This window comes from Bos taurus, chromosome 2 (assembly GCF_002263795.3).
Source record: "Bos taurus isolate L1 Dominette 01449 registration number 42190680 breed Hereford chromosome 2, ARS-UCD2.0, whole genome shotgun sequence".
In the NCBI taxonomy this organism is placed as follows: Eukaryota; Metazoa; Chordata; class Mammalia; order Artiodactyla; family Bovidae; genus Bos; species Bos taurus.
Genome location: NC_037329.1, coordinates 31,403,539 through 31,426,856, shown reverse-complemented (window position 1 = coordinate 31,426,856; position 23,318 = coordinate 31,403,539). Strand labels below are relative to the sequence as shown.

At 40.5% G+C, this 23,318-nt stretch overlaps 1 non-coding gene across 1 annotated transcript; it reads right to left on the bottom strand.

Annotated features, from left to right (window-relative positions):
• Positions 1-7,346: 7,346 nt before the first annotated feature.
• LOC112443710 (U6 spliceosomal RNA) lies at positions 7,347-7,453 on the bottom strand. Its single transcript, XR_003032125.1, has one exon. It is a non-coding gene; the product is annotated as a U6 spliceosomal RNA (small nuclear RNA).
• Between the last annotated feature and the right edge of the window lie 15,865 nt (positions 7,454-23,318).

The window sequence follows — 23,318 nt, the reverse complement described above, 5'->3', positions numbered from 1 at the left end:
GCCCAGGAATATTGGAATGGGTAGCCTATCCCTCTCCAGTAGATCTTTCTGACCCAGGAATCCAACCCAGGTCTCCTGCATTGCAGGCGGATTCTTTACCAGCTGCGCTACCAGGAACGCCCTATTAAGGAGTAAGGGAATCCTTAAAAACTCCACTTCTAGGTTACTTGTAAGAGGTAAGTGGGACCTCAAGTCAGGGAAGGTCTTTCCAATTCAAAGGGTCTAGTGGATTATTTAAAAAGGAACAGATAAAAGTTGAGTTTGTTCTATTAGAGAGAGAAGATTTATTCTCTGCATGGACGTAATTTCAAAATACTAGCTAGAGAGAAATTCTCAGTTCAGTTCAGTTCAGTCACTCAGAGAAGGCAATGATAACCCACTCCAGTACTCTTGCCTGGAAAATCCCATGGACGGAGGACCCTGGTAGGCTGCAGTCCATGGGGTCTCAAAGAGTCAGACAGGACTGAGCGCCTTCACTTTCACTTTTCACTTTCATGTTTTGGAGAAGGAAATGGAAACCCACTCCAGTGTTCTTGCCTGGAGAATTCCAGGGACAGGGGAGCCTGGTGGCTGCCGTCTCTGGGGTCGAACAGAGTCAGACACGACTGAAGCGACTTAGCAGCAACAGCAGCAGCAGTTCAGTCGCTCAGTCGTGTCTGACTCTTTGCAACCCCATGAATTCAGAACACCAGGCCTCCCTGTCCATCACCGACTCCTGGAGCTCACTCAGACTCACGTCCATTGAGTCAGTGATGCCATCCAGCCGTCTCATCCTCTGTCGTCCCCTTCTCCTCCAGCCCCCAGGCCCTCCCAGCATCAGGGTCTTTTCCAATGAGTCAACTCTTCGCATGAGGTGGCCAAAGTACTGGAGTTTCAGCTTTAGCATCATTCCCTCCAAAGAAATCCCAGGGCTGATCTCCTTCAGAATGGACTGGTTGGATCTCCTTGCAGTCCAAGGGACTCTCAAGAGTCTTCTCCAACACCACAGTTCAAAAGCATCAATTCTTCGGCTCTCAGCCTTCTTCACAGTCCAACTCTCACATCCATACATGACCACTGGAAAAACAATAGCCTTCACTAGACGAACCTTTGTTGGCAAAGTAATGTCTCTGCTTTTCAATATGCTATCTAGGTTGGTCATAACTTTCTTTCCAAGGAGTAAGCGTCTTTTAATTTCATAGCTGCAGTCACCATCTGCAGTGATTTTGGAACCCAAAAAAATAAAGTCTGACACTGTTTCCCCATCTATTTCCCATGAAGTGATGGGACCAGATGCCATGATCTTCATTTTCTGAATGTTGAGTTTTAAGCCAACTTTTTCACTCTCCTCTTTCACCTTCATCAAGAGGCTTTTTAGTTCCTCTTCACTTTCTGCCATAAGGGTGGTGTCATCTGCATATCTGAGGTGATTGATATTTCAATCAGCAATCTTGATTCCAGCTTGTGCTTCTTGCAGCCCAGCATTTCTCATGATGTACTCTGCATAGAAGTTAAATAAGCAGGGTGACAATATACAGCCTTGACGAACTCCTTTTCCTATTTGGAACCAGTCTGTTGTTCCATGTCCAGTTCTAACTGTTGCTTCCTGACTTGCATACAAATTTCTCAAGAGGCAGATCAGGTGGTTTGGTATTCCCATCTCTTTCAGAATTTTCCACAGTTTATTGTCATCCACAAAGTCAAAGGCTTTGGCATAGTCAATAAAGCAGAAATAGATGTTTTTCTGGAAGATCAGTTGCTCAGTTGTGTCCGACTCTGCCACCCCATGAATCACAGCACGCCAGGCCTCCCTGTCCATCACCAATTCCCGGAGTTCACTCAGACTCAACGTCCATCAAGTCAGTGATGCCATCCAGCCATCTCATCCTCTGTCGTCCCCTTCTCCTCTTGCCCCCAATCCCTCCCAGCATCAGAGTCTTTTCCAATGAGTCAATTCTTCGCATGAGGTGGCCAAAGTACTGGAGTTTCAGCTTCAGCATCATTCCCTCCAAAGAAATCCCAGGGCTGATCTCCTTCACAATGGACTGGTTGGATCTCCTTGCAGTCCAAGGGACTCTCAAGAGTCTTCTCCAACACCACAGTTCAAAAGCATCAATTCTTCAGCGCTCAGCCTTCTTTACAGTCCAACTCTCACATCCATACATGACCACAGGAAAAACCATAGCCTTGACTAGACAAACCTTTGTTGGCAAAGTAATGTCTCTGCTTTTGAATATGCTATTTAGGTTGGTCATAACTTTCCTTTCAAGGAGTAAGCGTCTTTCAATTTCATGCCTGCACTCACCATCTGTAGTGATTTTGGAGCCCAGAAAAATAAAGTCTGACACTGTTTCCACTGTTTCCCCATCTATTTCCCATGAAGTGATGGGACCGGATGCCATAATCTTCGTTTTCTGAATGTTGAGCTTTAAGCCAACTTTTTCACTCTCCACTTTCACTTTCATCAAGAAGCTTTTTAGTTCCTCTTCACTTTCTGCCATAAGGGTGGTGTCATCTGCATATCTGAGGTTATTGATATTTCTCCTGGCAATCTTGATTCCAGCTTGTGTTTCTTCCAGTCCAGCATTTCTCATGATGTACTCTGCATATAAGTTTTCCATGATCCAGCGGATTTTGGCAATTTGGTCTCTGGTTCCTCTGCCTTTTCTAAAACTAGCTTGAACAACTGGAAGTTCATGGTTCACGTAATGTCGAAGCCTGGCTTGGAGAATTTTGAGCATTACTTTACTAGTGTGTGAGATGAGTGCAATTGTGTGGTAGTTTGAGCATTCTTTGGCATTGCTTTTCTTTGGGATTGGAATGAAAACTGACCTTTTCCAGTCCTGTGGCCACTGCTGAGTTTTCCAAATTTGCTGGCATATTGAGTACAGCACTTTCACAGCATCATCTTTCAGGATTTGGAATAGCTCCACTGGAATGCCATCACCTCCACTAGCTTTGTTCATAGTGATGCTTTCTAAGGCCCACTTGACTTCACATTCTAGGATGTCTGGCTCTAGGTGAGTGATCACACCACCGTGATTATCTGGATTGTGAAGATCTTTTTTGTATAGTTCTTTTGTGTATTCTGCCATCTCTTCTTAATATCTTCTGCTTCTGTTAGGTCCATACTATTTCTGTCCTTTATCGAGCCCATCTTTGCATGAAATGTTCCCTTGGTATCTCTAATTTTCTTAAAGAGATCTCTAGTCTTTCCCATTCTGTTGTTTTCCTCTATTTCTTTGCATTGATCACTGAGGAAGGCTTTCTTATCTCTTCTTGCTATGCTTTGGAACTCTGCATTCAGATGCTTATATCTTTCCTTTTCTCCTTGCTTTTCGCTTCTCTTCTTTTCACAGCTACTTGTAAGGCCTCCTCAGGCAGCCATTTTGCTTTTTTGCATTTATTTTCCATGGGGATGGTCTTGATCCCTGTCTCCTGTACAATGTCAGGAACCTCAGTCCATAGTTCATCAGGCACTCTATCTATCAGATCTAGGCCCTTAAATCTATTTCTCACTTCCACTGTATAATCATAAGGGATTTGATTTAAGTCATACATGAATGGTCTAGTGGTTTTCCCTACTTTCTTCAATTTAAGTCTGAATTTGGCAATAAGGAGTTTATGATCTGAGCCACAGTCAGCTCCTGGTCTTGTTTTTGCTGACTGTATAGAGCTTCTCCATCTTTGGCTGCGAAGAATATAATCAATCTGATTTTGGTGTTGACCATCTGGTGATGTCCAAGTGTAGAGTCTTCTCTTGTGTTGTTGGAAGAGGGTGTTTGCTATGACCCCTGCATTTTCTTGGCAAAACTCTATTAGTATTTGCCCTGCTTCATTGTGTATCCAAGGCCAAATTTGCCTGTTACTCCAGGTGTTTCTTGACTTCCTACTTTTGCATTCCAGTCCCCTATCATGAAAAGGACATCTTTTTTGGGTGTTAGTTCTAAAAGGTCTTGTAGGTCTTCATAGAACCGTTCAACTTCAGCTTCTTCAGCATTACTGGTTGGGGCATAGACTTGGATTACTGTGATATTGAATGATTTGCCTTGGAAACGAACAGAGATCATTCTGTCATTTTTGAGATTGCATCCAAGTACTGCATTTCGAACTGTTTTGTTGACCATAATGGCTACCCCATTTCTTCTGAGGGATTCCTGCCCACAGTAGTAGATATAATGGTCATCTGAGTTAAATTCACCCATTCCAGTCCATTTTAGTTTGCTGATGTCAACATTCACTCTTGCCATCTCTTGTTTGACCACTTCCAATTTGCCTTGATTCATGGACCTGACATTCCAGGTTCCTATGCAGTATTGCTCTTTACAGCATCAGACCTTGCTTCTATCACCAGTCACATCCACAGCTGGGTATTGTTTTTGCTTTGGCTCCATCCCTTCATTCTTTCTTGAGTTATTTCTCCACTGATCTCCAGTAGCATATTGGGCACCTACCGACCTGGGGAGTTCCTCTTTCAGTTTCCTATCATTTTGCCTTTTCATCCTGTTCATGGGGTTCTCAAGGCAAGAATACTGAAGTGGTTTGCCATTCCCTTCTCCAGTGGACCACATTCTGTCAGACCTCTCCACCATGACCCGCCCGTCTTGGGTGGCCCCACGGGCATGGCTTAGTTTCATTGAGTTAGACAGGGCTGTGGTCCTAGTGTGATTAGATTGACTAGTTTTCTGTGAGTATGCTTTCAGTGTGTCTGCCCTCTGATGCCCTCTTGCAACACCTACCGTCTTACTTGGGTTTCTCTTACCTTGGACATGGGGTATCTCTTCACGGCTGCTCTAGCAAAGCGCAGCCACTGCTCCTTACCTTGGACAAGTGGTATCTCCTAGAGAGAAAGTCTATTTAGCTACATATCTCTGAATGATAATCTAGACCTCAGATTTGTGCTGGAGAATATTAAAAGGGAAAGAGGTTTAATACTAAATAAATATGTATATGCTTACATAAAAAGACATATACTGGTTCAACTGGGCAATGCAAAACATGTTAGAAAATGAAATTGGGGTATGTCTAAATATTTTAGGGGTATGTCTAAATAATCTCAAACTCATGGACAGGCTCCTCTGTCCATGGGATTTCCAGACAAGAATGTTGGAGTGGGTTGCCATTTCCTTCTACACAGAATCTTCCAGACCCAGAGATTTAACCTGTGTCTCCTCCTAAATATTTTATGAATTATTTGGAACAATGATAGTTTTCTTAATATTTAGGTGTGCTCTTGTTCAGGGCTTCCCTGTTGGCTCAGTGGTAAAGAAACTGCCTGTCAATGCAGGAGACATGGTTTTTGTACTGCTGTAAGTCCTATTGAAGAGATTTACTTAAAATGGAAATATCACATTTCTGAGGTGGTAAATATCTTCTTACGCATTTCATTTTTGCATATTACAACAATAAGAAAAAGATTATTTTATGTCTTCCAGAATTGTGTGTGTGTGTGTATGTGTCTGTGGTTTACATAGCAAGATCAGAGATGTTGCAAGGTAGTGTTCAATTTTAATGGACCTCTTCAGTTCAGTTCAGTTCGGTCGCTCATTCGTGTCCAACTCTTTGTGACCCCGTGGACTGCAGCACACCAGGACTCCCTGGCAGTCCATCACCAACTCCTGGAGTTCACCCAAACCCATGTCCATTGAGTCAGTGATGCCATTCAACCATCTCATCTTCTGTCATCCCCTTCTCCTCCCGCCCTCAATCTTTCCCAACATCAGGGTCTTTTCAAATGAATCAGTTCTTCACATCAGGTGGCCAAAGTATTGGAGTTTCAGCTTCAACATCAGTCCTTCCAATGAACACTCAGGACTGATCTCCTTTAGGATTGACTGGTTGGATCTCCTTGCAGTCCAAGAGACTTTCAAAAGTCTTCTCTAACACCACAGTTCAAAAGCATCAATTCTTCGGCACTTAGCTTTCCTTATAGTCCAACTCTCATATCCATACATGACTACTGGAAAAACCATAACCTTAACAAAACAGACCTTTGTCAGCAAAGTAATGTCTCTGCTTTCTATTATGCTGTCTATGTTGGTCATAACTTTCCTTCCAAGGAGCAAGCGTCTTTTAATTTCATGGCTGCAATCCCCATCTGCAGTGACTTTGGAGCCCAAGAAAAGAAAGCCTGTCACAGTTTCCACTGTTTCCTCATCTATGTGCCATGAAGTGATGGGACTGGATGCCATGATTTTAGTTTTCTGAATGTTGAGCTTTAAGCCAACATTTCACTCTCCTCTTTCATTGTCATCAAGAAGCTCTTTAGTTCTTCACTTTCTGCCTTAAGGGTGGTGTCATCTGCCTATCTGAGGTTATTGATATTTCTCTTGGCAATCTTGATTCCAGCTTGTGCTTCATTCAGCCCAGCATTTCTCATGATGTACTCTTACTTCAGACTTTATATTTCTAGAAGCTATTTAATCTCAAGCAAGCAAATGTTTTATTTAGATATTTATGTATGAGTTTATTGATGACATCAGGGAGTTAAAAATTGGGATTGTGGCTATATTCTGAAATATATTTGTTTTTAGTTTCTAAGTTATGTCCAACTCTTTTGCAACCCCAGGGACTATAGCCTGCCAGGCTGTTCTGGCCATGGGATTCCCCAGACAAGAATACTGGAGTGAGTTGCCATTTCCTACTCTAGGCAGTCTTCCCGAACCAAGGATCAAACCCATGTCTCCTGCATTGGCAGGAGGATTCTTTACCACTGAGCCACCATGCTGCTGCTGCTGCTGCTAAGTCGCTTCAGTCGTGTCTGACTCTGTGCGACCCCATAGGCGACAGCCCACCAGGCTCTGCCACCCCTGGGATTCTCCAGGCAAGAACACTGGAGTGGGTTGCCATTTCCTTCTCCAATGCATGAAAAGGAAAAGTGAAAGTGAAGTCACTCAGTCATGTCTGACTTTTAGTAACCCCATGGACTGCAGCCTACCAGGCTCCTCCGTCCATGGGATTTTCCAAGCAAGAGTAATGGAGTGGGGTGCCATTGCCTTCTCCGTAAGAAGTGTTCTAATTTCATTCTTTTACACGTAGCTGTCCAGTTTTCCCAGCACCACTTGTTAATGAGGCTGTCTTTTCTCCATTATATATTCTTGCCTCCTTTGTCAAAGATAAGCTGCCCACAGATGTGTGGGCTTTTCTCTGGGCTTTCTATCTTGTTCCATTGGTCTACATTTCTGCTTTTGTGCTGGTACCATAGAGTCTTGATGACTAAATTTGTAGTATAATCTGAAGTCAGGAAGGTTGATTCCTCCAGCTCCAATTTTCTTTCTTAAGATTGCTTTGGTTTGGGGGATCTTTTGTGTTTCCATACAAATTGTAAAATGTTTTGGTCTCATTCTATGAAAAATACCATTGGTAATGAAAATATGGAATGCTTCATAAATTTGCATGCCATTTTTGTGCAGGGGCCATGCTAATCTTCTCTGTATCTTTCCAATTTTAGTATAGGTACTGCCGAAGCGAGCACTAGAAATCACTATTTCATGAAAAATTCTCGATTTGTTTTTAATTGGAAAGCTTTTTTCTTTTTGAAGACAAAGTTATACATAGGAAAATATTTTAACAGCTTTTAATTGATTTCATGTTTAGTATAATGTCTAATATATGTAATTACAAAACCTCAGTTCAGTTCAGTTCAGTTCAGTCACTCAGTCATATCTGACTCTTTGCGACCCCATGAATTCAGCACACCAGGCCTCCCTGTCCATCACCAACTCCTGGAGTTTACCCAAACTCATGTCCATCGGGTCGGTGATGCCATCCAGCCATCTCATCCTTTGTCGTCCCCTTCTCCTCCTGCCCCCAATCCTTCCCAACATCAGAGTCTTTTCCAATGAGTCAACTCTTCGCATGAGGTGGCCAAAGTACTGGAGTTTCAGCTTTAGCATCAGTCCTTCCAAAGAACACCCAGGACTGATCTCCTTTAGAATGGACTGGTTGGATCTCCTTGCAGTCCAAGGGACTCTCAAGAGTCTTCTCCAGCACCACAGTTCAAAACATCAATTCTTCAGTGTTCAGCTTTCTTCACAGTCCAACTCTCACATCCATACATGACCACTGGAAAAACCATAGCCTTGACTAGACGGACCTTTGTTGGCAAAGTAATGTCTCTGCTTTTGAATATGCTATCTAGGTTGGTCATAACTTTCCTTCCAAGGAGTAAGCATGTTCTAATTTCATGACTGCAATCACCATCTGCAGTGATTTTGGAGCCCCAAAAAATAAAGTCTGACACTGTTTCCACTGTTTCCCCATCTATTTCCCATGAAGTGATGGGACCAGATGCCATGATCTTCGTTTTCTGAATGTTGAGCTTTAAGCCAATTTTTTCACTCTCCTCTTTCAATTTCATCAAGAGGCTTTTTAGTTCCTCTTCACTTTCTGCCATAAGGGTGGTGTCATCTGCATATCTGAGGTGATTGATATTTCTCCCAGCAATCTTGATTCCAGCCTGTGCCTCTTCCAGCCCAGCGTTTCTCATGATGTACTCTGCATAGAAGTTAAATAAGCAGGGTGACAATATACAGCCTTGACGTACTCCTTTTCCTATTTGGAACCAGTCTGTTGTTCCATGTCCAGTTCTAACTGTTGCTTCCTGACCTGCATACAGATTTCTCAAGAGGCAGGTCAGGTGGTCTGGTATTCCCATCTCTTTCAAAATTTTCCACAGTTTATTGTCATCCACACAGTCAAAGGCTTTGGCATAGTAAAAAAAGCAGAAATAGATGTTTTTCTGGAAACATCTGGAACATCTGGAAGTTCATGGTTGACATATTGCCGAAGCCTGGCTTGGAGAATTTTGAGCATTACTTTACTAGCGTGTGAGATGAGTGCAAGTGTGCAGTAGTTTGAGCATTCTTTGGCATTGCCTTTCTTTGGGATTTGAATGAAAACTGACCTTTTCCAGTCCTGTGGCCATTGCTGAGTTTTCCAAATTTGCTGGCATATTGAGTGCAGCACTTTCACAGCATCATCTTTCAGGATTTGAAATAGCTCCACTGGAATGCCATCACCTCCACTAGCTTTGTTCGTAGCAATGCTTTCTAAGGCCCACTTGACTTCACATTCTAGGATGTCTAGCTCTAGGTGAGTGATCACACCATCATGATTATCTTGATCGTGAAAATCTTTTTTGTATAGTTCTTCTGTATATTCTTGTCACCTCTTCTTAATATCTTCTGCTTTTGTTACGTCCATACCATTGCTGTCCTTTATCAAGCCCATCTTTGCAAAACTTACAGGATTCATTTTGTTCATTGAAATTGCTTCATGAGTGTTTGTCAGTTAAATTTAATAAAAGCTTTACTATATAGTTTTTGATAACCATGGTAATCATAGCTATTTTTATATGTAAAGAATGCTCATGAAATTTATAATGTGATATAAATGACATACTTAAATGAAGTGGTAATATAACTATTCATGTTACCAAGTGTTACTGTAATATATGCCTCCTGTTTATTGCATATCACATGTCTCTTATAAATGGCACTATATGTCTATATCATCAGAAACATTTCTAGGCATAGACTTTCTAATTAATATGCATACTTTCTAGGATAAAGATAAGGCCTGGAGAAACAAGCATGGGCATGTGGATGTATAAAATATTTAGTACAATGAACATACAGGAGGGCCAACTTTTCAGTACCCATCCAAATTTTAAGCTACAGATTTAGATAGGTCAGCACCATGTTGTCTAAAACCCACTTTCTCCTTCACTTTTTAAGATGCCTTTTTGTCAAAGTGAATTTCGGTTATTATGTAATCTGTTGCTGATTGGCAGTAAATTTTCTTACTCTTTGGAAGAGAATATTCCATTTTAGGTCATTAAAGTATCAGTGGTGTTAAAAAATATCCTTGTGATTTAAAATTTAAAAGCCATTCAAATAATGGTTATTTCCTCTCTTTTAACAAAAGGCTAAGAATGAAAAATCAATTCAAATAGTATCTATTTGATATAATACAATTAAAATCTTGGTGTTTAGCATTTTAATATTGCTTATTAAATTGCAACTATAACTGAGAACTACACTTCTCCTTTTATAAATCTTAAAGAGTTCGGTAAACTCTTAACTGCTTGTCAGTTTCCATGTATCAAAATGTACAACTTTGAACCAGGCAGCCACTGACTCTGGCTTTCCAGGCCTAAAAATCTAACAAGTCTCAGCACATTTCCTTCTGGCAGGGCTTGCCACCCCCTTCTCTGCCTTTGCTCTTGGGAGGCTGAGCGAGCATGTGTGTGATTAACTAACTACCACAGTGGCTCAGGCTCTGGAGCCAGGCAGATTTGAGTTCACGTCCCTGGCCTGGCTATTCACTATCAGGGTGACATGAGGAGAGTTACTGTTCCTGGTAGAGAAAAACCACCAGTGAAGATACAATCAGCATCCAGGGAAGGTAATGAAGATCCTTTTCTTAAAGAATGTTGCAAATGGGAGTCATCTGTGTCTTGGTTAAGGCTCCCTTTATGAAGCAGAAGTCTTCCTGCTCCAAGCTGAGACTTCTGGCTTTTTGTGCTTTTGATGATCTTAATCAAGTGACTCAACTAGGGAATTTTCAATTTCCTTATCTCTATAATGAGTCTATAAATATTCCATGATCTCTAAGTTCTTTTTGTCTCTGTGCTAAGCAATCAAACTCACTGTCAAGAACTATTGAATTTTTGTAGGTGGATGATTAATAAAAAGACTTTGCACTATAACACCATGTGAAACATTTTTGTTTACTGAGACTGGGTCAAGCCTTTCAAGTATTTGCAGAGACAGACACTGCTCTCCCCACTTAACAGTTCTGGAAACTGCAGCAAGTGACTGGCCCAAAACTGCAGTACGAGTGAAATGGCACAACTAGGAACAAAAATTACCCCTTCTGGTTTCTACTTTTTTATTTTTTATTGACACTACGGCTACTTTGCTGCAAGTATAGCACTTTAAAAAAGTACTACCACAGCAAATTAATGTTATTAGGTAAATAGCATGTTGAACATCTTTTCCCATCTCTGAACTCTAGGTCAGTGTTGAAGGTATAGCGTTATCAGACATTGCAAGACGAGTAGGTGGAAAATAAGACTACTTGAACAAAGTGGTTTTCTTATTTGGTATGTTTTTATATGATGACATAGTTACAGGAGCTATTGTGTAAATTTCAGGGGTAATAATATATATTTTCTAGATATTTATGATTTTCTGTTTAAATAAAGTGATGACTTTGCTCAGAAAGGAACAAATATTCTCATACAGAGATCTGGGAATGTTTTAAATAAATACAGTTATTTTGGTGATAAAAACATAAAAATGGGATTAAGATGTTCTTTCTGAGGATGCTAATGAAGATTGTGTACAATCGTATCAGTTTTAACCTCTTCATTCCCTGATATATAGGAACTATTTATGATAATCAGTGACCTTTTATTTGGAATATCACTAAAACATAGTTTTACACCTGGCAAATGTAAAGCTACTTTTCTCTCTATATATTTTGATTTGGATTAAGTGTTGCCTCATAGCTCCACTCATGATTCTTATGCATATTACAAATTTTGCAATCTGTTAATGCTATAGAACAGGCTGAGCTATTGCTATCATTACTATTTCAACACCCAAGAGCTTCCTTCCAATTAATTCTGAAATATTTCACCTTTTCTCTTTTCCCCGAATGTTAGACGAGGTTGAGGAATTTAAGAGTAAGTTGGTGAAACACAGGAATGGTAGTTTTGTAATATAATCCTTCCATTCACACTTTAAAGTCAAGTCAATTCAGTGAAGCTAGTAATTTTATAATTACCATAGATTTATTAGTCGGTGTTTGTAATCCCATATCTGAAGGAAAATTTAGAAAATAATTTTGTAAGTTTGTTCATCAATAAGATGGTGATAAATTAGTATGATACCCTATGTTGCAAGGTTTGAATTATGAATAAATATTTTTTAAAGTCTAACTGTAATAAACAAGGATCATACAATGTTAAATCTTAGCAAGTCTTTGGAGATTGTCTACTCAAACCATTCATTACATTTATTAGAAATGTAATGACTACCCTGAGACATAGGGTAGTCAGATTTCACCAGATGTCCAGTTAAATTTGAATTTCAGATGAACAATAGGTAATTTTTGGCATAAATACGTCCAATATAATATTTAATTATACTAAATAATCATTTGTTGTCCATTTGAATTTCAGATTTAACTGGGTGTCCTGTGTTTTATCCAGAAATCTTACCCACAGAGGTAACTTAATTTCTTTCTTTTCTTTTTTTTTGCCCATGCCATGCATGCAGAATCTTAGTCCCCTAACCAGGTGTGAAGCGTTTGCCCCCTACAGTGGATTGCTAACCACTGGACTGCCAGGGAATTCCATAATTCTTTTCAAAGGGTATACAGTTAACTATACACTGATGAAGGAATAGAATCTGAAAAATTAAAGGTTTACAGAAAACTCTTCCAAAGAATTAAGTTCTATAGTAGAATGTTTTAGAAAAACAAAGTAACAATATGTCATAAACATAATTTTATAAAAATTGAAAATAACCAACCATTTAAAATGGAAAATTTCTAATCTCTTGACTCTAGCAACCAAATTCTGAATTACTTTATTCTCTTAGAATTTGTAAAGAGCTCACATTTAAAAATCAGAGTTTCTTTTTTTTTTTCTAAAACAAGAGTATATGGTCCTCACTGTTAACCAGAACCGAATAGCAGCGATTCCTCTAAGCATGTTTCTGAATATGTCTAGTCAATGATTAAAGTAATTTTTAGTTATAGTGAAACCTTAGCTATGAAAAACTAAGAATAATTTTGTATCATATAGCTCTCAGTTCAGTTCAGTCACTGAGTTGTGTCCGACTCTTTGCGACCCCGTGAATCACAGCACGCCAGGCCTCCCTGTCCATCACCAACTCCTGGAGTTCACCCAAACTCACGTCCATCAAGTCGGTGATGCCATCCAGCCATCTCATCCTCTGTCGTCCCCTTCTCCTCCTGCCCCTAATCCCTCCCAGCATCAGAGTCTTTTCCAATGAGTCAACTCTTCGCATGAGGTGGCCAAAGTACTGGAGTTTCAGCTTTAGCATCATTCCTTCCAAAGAAATCCCAGGGCTGATCTCCTTTAAAATGGACTGGTTGGATCTCCTTGCAGTCCAAGGGACTCTCAAGAGTCTTCTCCAATACCACAGTTCAAAAGCATCAATTCTTTGGCGCTCAGCCTTCTTCACAGTCCAACTCTCACATCCATACATGACCACAGGAAAAACCATAGCCTTGACTAGATGGACCTTTGTTGGCAAAGTAATGTCTCTGCTTTTTAATATGCTTTCTAGGTTAGTCATAACTTTTCTTCCAAGGAGTAAGCGTCTTTTAATTTCATGGCTGCAGTCACCATCTGCAGTGATTTTGGAGCCCCAAAAAATAAAGTCTGACACTGTTTCCACTGTTTCCCCATCTATAGGGGTAGGGAGTATTAAAATACTCCTACAATATAGGAGTAAGAGGCACAAATTATTAGGTATAAAATAAGCTACAAGGATATATTATACAATAGCTGCTGCTGCTGCTGCTGCTAAGTCGCTTCAGTAGTGTCTGACTCTGTGCGACCCCATAGACAGCAGCCCACCAGCAGGGAAGCCTATTATGTGATACAGGGAATATATATTAATACAAAACAGCCAATATTTTATACTAACTCTAAATGCAGTACAATCTTTAAAAATTGTGAATTACTACATTGTACACCTGTAACTTAATATTGTACAGCACTATACTTCAATAAAAAATAAATAAAAGATCTTAAAATTTTATAAAACAGAGTTTATTAAGAATCCAAATTACCACACATGGTACCTTTTAGCAAGTCACAAAGAAAGAAAATCTTGTACTAATATAAAAATACATTTGATATTTGTTATATCACTTACTTGTGTTATATCACGACTTACAAGGTGATAAAGTGCTCTATATATTTTAAAGATGCAATTAATTCTTGAAACATGCTTATGAGGCAAAGAGAAGGCATAATTATTATTATTTTAAAGATGAATAAAATGCACCTCAATTTTATTGCAGGATCACCCCAAGGACACACAAATTAGTGGAGGAGTAGTAACTGAGTCTCCACATTTCAGTAAACACAGTACATCAGCTACCTTAATACAAGGAGCTACTTAAATTACTTAAGGTATATAACATTATTTACAGTTATTTTAACATTCAGATCAGATAAGATCAGATCAGTCGCTCAGTCATGTCCGACTCTTTGCGACCCCAAGAATCGCAGCACGCCAGGCCTCCCTGTCCATCACCAACTCCCGGAGTTCACTGAGACTCATGTCCATTGAGTTAGTGATGCCATCCAGCCATCTCATCCTCTGTCGTCCCCTTCGCCTCTTGCCCCCAATCCCTCCCAGCATCAGAGTCTTTTCCAATGAGTCAACTCTTCATATGAGGTGGCCAAAGTACTGGAGTTTCAGCTTTAGCATCATTCCTTCCAAAGAAATCCCAGGGCTGATCTCCTTCAGAATGGACTGGTTGGATCTCTTTGCAGCCCAAGGGACTCTCAAGAGTCTTCTCCAACACCACAGTTCAAAAGCATCAATTCTTCGGCGCTCAGCCTTCTTCACAGTCCAACTCTCACATCCATACATGACCACAGGAAAAAACCATTACGTTAAGATTATTCTAACTAATAATATTAAAATCACTGTAAAAATAACAAAATGAGGTAAAAATGGAAGGGCCTTAAAATTTCTCTTATAAAAATAGTCATGCCAGGATGGCATTAGCCAAAAGTATTATTTTATAAGAAGAGTGCAATATACAAATAAAATGATTTAAACATTAAAATCTATCTCAAAATCAGCTGGATATTTTGAAATCCCTTAAGAAGGGGTTCCTCTTTGTCATATAGGTAGAGAGCACATTTAGATGAACAATATTTCCCTATAATGATCTTAACTCAAATTTACTAAAGCTCCTAAATAAGAAATGATAAGTATCTACTACATTCAGGGGATTTTGGTTAGTAAATGTGGATAGACTGAGAAGCTGTTAAAACAACAGCTGGATAGTGAGAATATGATAACTATTTGAATGTTAATTATTATTTAGCATTATATATTTTGTTTAATTTGTACATTTCATGTTATTTATACATTTAAGTATTATATATTTACTATTTAGCATTACATATTTAGTATTTACTTACATTTATTTACATTTGCTATTGAGATATTTAATAAAACTATATTAACAAAATTAATATCCAAACCTAAACAAATTATACAAGCAATATTTGATAAACACCTACAATAATGATTTTGTTGTTGTTTATTGCAGCCTCATGGACTGTAGCCCATTAGGCTCCTCTGTCCATGAGATTTCCCAGGCAAGAATACTGGAGTGGGTTGAGGGTTGCCATTTCCTTCTCCAGAGGATCTTCCCAACCCAAGAATTGAATCTGTGTCTCCTACATTGGCAGGTGGATTCTTTATCACTGAACCACTTGGGAAGCCCACAATAATGATTTCAGTTCAGTTCAGTCACTCACTCGTGTCCGACTCTTTGCAACCCTGTGAATCACAGCATGTTAGGCCTCCTTGTCCATCACCAACTCCCAGAGTTTACTCAAACTTGTCCATTGAGTCAGTGATGCCATCCAGCCATCTCATCCTCTGTCGCCCCTTCTCCTCCTGCCCCCAATCCCTCCCAGCATCAGGGACTTTTTGCATGAGGTGGACAAAGTATTGGAGTTTCAGCTTTAGCATCAGTCCTTCCAATGAACACCCAGAGCTGATCTCCTTTAGGATGGACTGGTTGGATCTCCTTGCAGTCCAAGGGACTCTCAAGAGTCTTCTCCAACACCACAGTTCAAAAGCATCAATTCTTCAGTGCTCAATTTTATACCAATAAATAATATCAAGATTCCCACATAATCTTGACATAATTCCTAAAGGATTTCCAAAAGGAAATCCCCATTTTGACTCTCCAAGAGATTAAGATTCCATTTTCAAACTCCCAGTTTAAGGGGCATAGACAATATTTAAATATAAATTTAAAATGTTTAATTTATCATCAGCCTTGATTCACGGACCTAACATTCCAGGTTCCTGTGCAATATTGCTCTTTACAGCATTGAATCTTACTTCCATCACCAGTCACACCCACAACTGGGCATTGTTTTCCCTTTGGCTCCACCTCTTCATTCTTTCCAGAGTTATTTCTCCACTCTTCTACAATAGCATAATGGCCACCTACCGACCTGGGGAGTTCATCTTTCAGTGTCCTATCTTTTTGCCTTTTCATACTGTTCATGGGGTTCTCAAGGCAAGAATACTGAAGTGGTTTGCCATTCCCTTCTCCAGTGGACCACGCTTTGTCAGAACTCTTCTTGGGTGGCCCTACATGACATGGCTCATAGTTTCATTGAGTTAGACAAGGCTGTTATCCATATGATCAGTTTGATTAGTTTTCTGTGATTGTGGTTTTCATTCTGTCTACTCTCTGATGAACAAGGATAAGAGGCTTATGGAAGCTTCCTGAATGGAGAGACTGACTGTGAGGGAAACTAGGTCTTGTTCTGATGGGTGGGGCCATGCTCAGTAAATCTTTAATCCAATTTTCTGTTGATGGGCAGGGCTCTATTCCCTCCCTGTTCTTTGACCTGAGACCAAACTATGGTGAAGGTAATGAGGATAATGGCAACCTCCTTCAATAAGTCCCATGCACCCACTGCCGCACTCAATGCCCCCAACCCTGCACAGGCCACTGCCGGCCTCTGCCGGAGACTCCTGACACTCACAGGCAAGTCTGGGCCAGTCTCTTATGGGGTCACTGCTCCTTTCTCCTGGGTCCTGGTGCTCACAAGATTTTGTTTGTGGCCTCCAAGAGTCTGTAAATTAGAAGTGGTCAAAAAGGAGATGGCAAGAGTGAACATTGACATTTTAGGAATCAGTAAACTAAAATGGACTGGAATGGGTGAATTTAATTCACATGACCATTATATCTACTACTGTGAGCAAGAATCCCTTAGAAGAAATGGAGTAGCCATCAGAGTCAACAAAAGAGTTCAAAATGCAATACTTGGGTGCAACCTCAAAAATGACAGAATGATCTCTGTTCATTTCCAAGGCAAACCATTCAATATCACAATATTCCAAGTCTATGCCCCAACCAATAATGCTGAAGAAGCAGAAATTCAATGGTTCTATGAAGACCTATAAGACCTTCAAGAACTAACACCCAAAAAAGATCTCCTTTTCATCATAGGGGACTGGAATGCAAAAATAGGATGTCAAGAAATACCTGGAGTGACAGGCAAATTTGGCCTTGGAGTACAAAATGAAGCAGGGCAAAGTCTAACAGAGTTTTGCCAAGAGAACACACTGGTCATAGCAAACACCCTCTTCCAACAACATAAGAGAAGACTCTACACGTGGACATTACTAGATGGTCAATACCAAAATCAGATTGATTATATTCTTTGCAGCCAGAGATGGAGAAGCTCTATACAGTCAACAAAAACAAGACTGGGAGCTGATTGTGGCTCAGATCGTGAACTCCTTATTGCCAAATCCAGACTGAAATTGAAGAAAGTAGGGAAAACCACTAGACGATTCAGGTATGACCTAAATCAAATCCCTTATGATTAAACAGTGGAAGTGAGAAATAGATTCAGTGGATTAGATCTGATAGAGTTCCTGAAGAACTATGGGCGTAGGTTTGTGACATTATACAGGAGCCAGTGATCAAGACCATCCCCAAGAAAAAGAAATGCAAAAAGGCAAAATGGTTGTCTGAAAAGGGCTTACAAGTGGCTGAGAAAAGAGAAGCTAACAGCAAAGGAGAAAAGGAAAGATATACCCATCTGAATGCAGAGTTCCAAAGAATAGCAAGGAGAGACAAGAAAGCCTCCTCAGTGAACAATGCAAAGAAATAGAGGAAAACAATGGAAAGGGAAATACTAGAGATCTCTTCCAGAAAATTAGAGATACCAAGAGAACATTTTATGCAACTGCTGCTAAGTCGCTTCAGTAGTGTCTGACTCTGTGACCCATAGATGGCAGCCCACCAGGCTTCCCATCCCTGGGATTCTCCAGGCAAGAACACTGGAGTGGGTTGCCATTTCCTTCTCCAATTTCATGCAAAGATGGGCTCAATAAAAGACAGAAGTGGTATGGACCTAATAGAAGCAGAAGATATTAAGAACAGGTAGCAAGAATACACAGAAGTATACAAAAAAGATCTTCATGACCTAGATAACCACAATGTTGTGATCACTCACCTAGAGCCAGAATGCATCCTGGAATGCAAAGTCAAGTGGGCCTTAGAAAGCATCACTACAAACAAAGCTAGTGGAGGTGATGGAATTCCAGTTGAGCTATTTCAAATCCTGGAAGATGATGCTGTGGAAGTGCTGCACTCAATATGCCAGCAAATTTGGAAAACTCAGCAGTGGCCACAGGACTGGAAAAAGTCAGTTTTCATTCCAATCCCAAAGAAAGGCAATGCCAAAGAATGTTCAAATGACCACACAATTGCTCTCATCTCACACACCAGCAAAGTAATGCTCAAAATTCTCCAAGCCAGGCTTCAGCAGTACATGAACTGTGAAATTCCAGATATTCAAGCTGGATTTAGAAAAGGCAGAGGAACCAGAGATCAAATTGTCAACACCCGTTGGATCATATAAAAAGCAAGAGAGTTCCAGAAAAACATTTACTTCTGCTTTATTGATTATGCCAAACCCTTTGACTGTGTAGATCACAGCAAACTGTGGAAAATTCTTCAAGAGATGAAGTACCAGACCACCTTACGTGTCTCCTGAGAAATCTGTATGCAAGTCAAGAAGCAACAGTTAGAACTAGACATGGAATGATGGATTGCTTCTAAATTGGGAAAGGAGTATGTCAAGGCTGTATATTGTCACCCTGCTTATTTAACGTTTATGCAGACTCTAGTACTCTTGCCTAGAAAATCCCGTGGATGGAGGAGCCTGGTAAGCTGCAGTCCATGGGGTTGCTAGAGTCGGACACGACTGAGCGACTTCACTTTCACTTTTCACTTTCATGCATTGGAGAAGGAAATGGCAACCCACTCCAGTGTTCTTGCCTGAGAATCCCAGGGACAGGGAAGCCTGGTGGGCTGCGGTCTATGGGGTCACACAGAGTCGGACATGACCTAAGCGACTTAGCAGCAGCAGCAGCAGCAGCAGAGTACATATGCGAAAAGGTGGGCTAATTGAAGCACAAGCTGGAATCAAGATTGCCGGGAGAAATATCAATAACCTCAGATACACGGATGACACCACCCTTAATACAGAAAGCGAAGAGGAACTAAAAACTATCTTGATAAAAGTGAAAGAAGAGTGAAAAAGCTATCTTAAAACTCAACATTCAGAAAACTAAGATCATGGCATCAGTTCCATCACTTCGTGGCAAATAAATGGAGAAACAATAGAAACAGTAACAGATTTTATTGTCTTGGGCTCCAAAATCACTGCAGATGGTGACTGAAGCCATGAAATTAAAAGACGCTTGTTCCTTGGAAGAAAAGCTATGACCAAACTAGACAGCATATTAAAAAGCAGAGACATTCCTCTGCCAACAAAGGTCCATCTAGTCAATGGCACCCCACTCCAGTACTCTTGCCTGGAAAATCCCATGGACGGAGGAGCCTGGTAGGCTGCAGTCCATGGGGTCGCTAGGAGTTGGACAGGACTGAGTGACTTCACTTTCACTTTCATGCATTGGAGAAGGAAATGGCAACCCACTCCAGTGTTCTTGCCTGGAGACTCCCAGGGACAGGGGAGCCTGGTGGGCTGCCGTCTATGGGGTCGCACAAAGTCAGACACAACTGAAGTGACTTAGCAGCAGCAGTCCATCTAGTCAAACCTATGGTTTTCCAGTAGTCATGTATGGATGTAAGAGTTGGACTATAAAGAAAGCTGAGCAATGAAGAATTGATGCTTTTGAACTGTGGTGTTGGAGAAGACTCTTGAGAGTCCCTTGGACTGCAAGGAGATCCAACCAGTCCGTCCTAAAGGAAATCAGTCCTGAGTATTCATTGGAAGGACTCATGATGAAGCAAAACACCAGTACTTTGGCCACCTGATGTGAAGTACTGACTCTTTGGAAAAGACCCTGATGCTGGGAAATATTAAAGGCAGGAGGAGAAGGGGACAACAGAGAATGACATGGTTGGTTGACATCACTGACTTGATGAACATGAGTTTGAGTAGGCTCTGGGAGTTGGTGATGGACAGGGAGGCCTGGCGTGCTGCGGTCCATGGGGTTACAAAGAGTCCAACATTGAACTAACTAACTAATAATTGAGCATTGATTAGATTAATAAAATCCTGCTCAAAGGAGAAGTTAAAAGAAGTATACAGATTAGGCAACTTATGGAGTTCAATAATTCTGTAACAGTTCTGTTATTTGGTCTTTAACAATAGTAGAGGATTTTATATAGGCTGAGCTGCATAATCACTAGTATACCCACTACAGATATGATTTCCTAGTCTTCTGACCCACTCACACCTGCCTTTCCAACCCAAGTACAAACTACACCTCAAAATATGGAAAATTTTGAAGTAAGCAATTAAAAAAAACAAAAAACTTTTATTGCCCTTCATTTGTCTCTACTGAGACAAAAATTGGGGGATATACTGAATAATTGTGAAATTCCTGACTATACATAGAAATTCTTAAGGATGTCAATATCACCAGTGCTTAGCTCAGAGTTAGGTGTGCATAAGATCCATCATGGAGAAGGCAATGGCACCCCACTCCAGCACTCTTGCCTGGAAAATCCCATGGATGGAGGAGCCTGGTGGGCCACAGTCCATGGGGTCACTAAGAGTCGGACAAGACTCAGCGACTTCACTTTCACTTTCATGCACTGGAGAAGGAAATGGCAACCCACTCCAGTGTTCTTGCCTGGAAAATCCCAGGGACCGGGGAGCCTTGTGGGCTGCCGTCTATGGGGTCGCACAGAGTCGGACACGACTGAAGTGACTTAGCCTAGCATAGCAAGGTCCATCATACATTTATTGAATTGGCAAAGTGAAAACAAATAATAATAAAACAAGGTTTTCTGCCTTCTAGCAGCTTGCTCCCTTTCCTGGGTGTAGTTAGAGGTATACACAGGAAACAACAGCAGTACAGAAACATACTAATGCGTACATGCTCAGTTCTTGGTTTTGTCTGACTCTTTGTGACCCCATGGACTGTGTAGCCAGCCAGGCTCTTCTGTCCAAAGAATTTTCCAGGCAAGAATACTGGAGTGACTTGACATTGCCTGCTCCAGGGGATCTTCCTGACTCAGGGATCAAACCTGTGTCTCTTACATCGGCAGGTAGGTTCTTTACCATTGAGCTACCTGAGATGCCCACACAAATATGTTCCTGTGTGCAAACAAGTGGCTCAGAAAGCAAGTGCTCCTGAAGTTCTGAGTTGGAAGAAATCTGTAGAATGTTTTGCTAAGGAGAGAGGCCTGGATAGACGTTAATTTGAAATACAAATGCAAAAGTATTCCTCATTGTGGAAGCAGCTTAGCCTAATGTGTGGTGATTGGAATAAACTCTTAATTGGAGAGACAACATGGACCCAGTCTAGAAGGGTGTTTAGAAAACAGAACAGAGCATTGTCAAAACTAAGAACTTTGCATTCAATGGTAGGACGTGTGTATCACATAAAAGACCAACTTCCTTTAATAAATGACAATTTAAGGATGTATAACGGAGTGAATATTCAGGAGACAGTCTTGAACATTTTACACATAACTAAGAGGGGACAAGGGCTTTCCAAGTGGCACTAGTGGTAAAGAACCCACCTGCCAATACAGGAGACATAAGAGATGAGAGTTCGATCTCTAGGTTGGGAAGACCCCCTGGAGAAGAAAATGGCAACCCACTCCAGTATTCTTGCCTGGAAAATCCCATGGACAGAGGAGCCTGGCAGTCTACAGTCCATAGCATCGCAAAGCGTCAGACACAATTGAAGCAATTTAGCATAGCAAGAGGGAACAAAGGGAAATTGCTGGCTTTTCAAAGCAGGCTTTTTGAGAGAGAATAAAATGATGCCCTTTTTACCTGTATACACTAATGTTTAGAAGTGGTGAGACAAAATTCAGAATTTCATCATTTCTGAGTTTTCATTGCTATGTAAATCTTGGTTGAAATGAAATGAAAGTACTCTTTAAAATGCCTTAAAATAGAAATTGATGTGCTCCAGAATGTTTTTATTTATTTTTTTTTGGAAAGAATTTATTTTTTTATTTTATTTTTTTAAATTTTATTTTATTTTTAAACTTTACAATATTGTATTAGTTTTGCCAAATATCGAAATGAATCCGCCACAGGTATACCCGTGCTCCCCATCCTGAACCCTCCTCCCTCCTCCTTCCGGGTCGTCCCAGTGCACCAGCCCCAAGCATCCAGTACTGTGCATCGAACCTGGACTGGCGACTCGTTTCATACATGATATTATACATGTTTCAATGCTATTCTGCCAAATCTTCCCACCCTCTCCCTCTCCCACAGAGTCCATAAGACTGATCTATACATCGGTGTCTCTTTTGCAGTCTCGTACACAGGGTTATTGTTACCATCTTTCTAAATTCCATATACATGTGTTAGTATACTGTATTGGTGTTTTTCTTTCTGGCTTACTTCACTCTGTACACACTGAGGAAACCAGAAGGGAAAGAGACACGTGTACCCCAATGTTCATCGCAGCACTGTTTATAATAGCCAGGACATGGAAGCAACCTAGATGCCCATCAGCAGATGAATGGATAAGAAAGCTGTGGTACATATACACAATGGAGTATTACTCAGCCATTAAAAAGAATACATTTGAATCAGTTCTAATGAGATGGATGAAACTGGAACCTATTATCCAGAATGTTTTTAAATCTCACACTCTCTGGGTGTTTCCTCACCTCAATGTCTCTGCCAGTGTTAACAATTGCCATTTTCCTTCTCATCTTTGGATTGCCATTGACTGCTACCTAAGCAAGCTATTCTATAACATGGCCCTCAAAAGGCAAAAATTCAGATTTTCTTTACCACAAGGTATTAAAAACTAGTCATGTAGAGTCTGTAAAGATTTTCTTCCTTAAAGATTGACATGAATTTGAGGCTAAGACAGGCAGTAGCCTGTATATATTAGTTTCTGACTCAGGTTGCATACAATGATACCCAAGGTGAAAATTTTAAGGAATGAAAGCAAACCCATTTTTATAAAAGTTTTACTTCTTGGCTAGCATTGTCTTATCATATTTAGAAACCTGGAAAAAATAATGGAGACTTTTCAGTTAAGACATTTCTATTAAGTTTAACT